The sequence below is a fragment of the Vombatus ursinus genome, unplaced genomic scaffold, assembly GCF_900497805.2.
Source record: "Vombatus ursinus unplaced genomic scaffold, bare-nosed wombat genome assembly UNPS02014813.1, whole genome shotgun sequence".
Classification (NCBI taxonomy): domain Eukaryota; kingdom Metazoa; phylum Chordata; class Mammalia; order Diprotodontia; family Vombatidae; genus Vombatus; species Vombatus ursinus.
The window spans coordinates 13,289,417-13,289,618 of NW_020954591.1; positions in this window are offsets into that span (position 1 = coordinate 13,289,417).

Below are 202 nucleotides of genomic sequence, written 5' to 3' on the forward strand. Positions count from 1 at the left end.
AACGGGAACCAGCGAAGACCACCGCCCGACCAGAACCTCGCTTCGCCGCCCACAGTCGTCGCGCGACGTTACGCGCACTCTCAGTTAGAGGGCTTTAACGCCCGCATTCTCGGTCGGAGGACTTTAATTCCTCCGACGCAGCCCATCCCCCTGCCCTCAGCTCCGCTTTCCCTTTAAGCTCCCCTTGTGGAAGCTCCGCCCA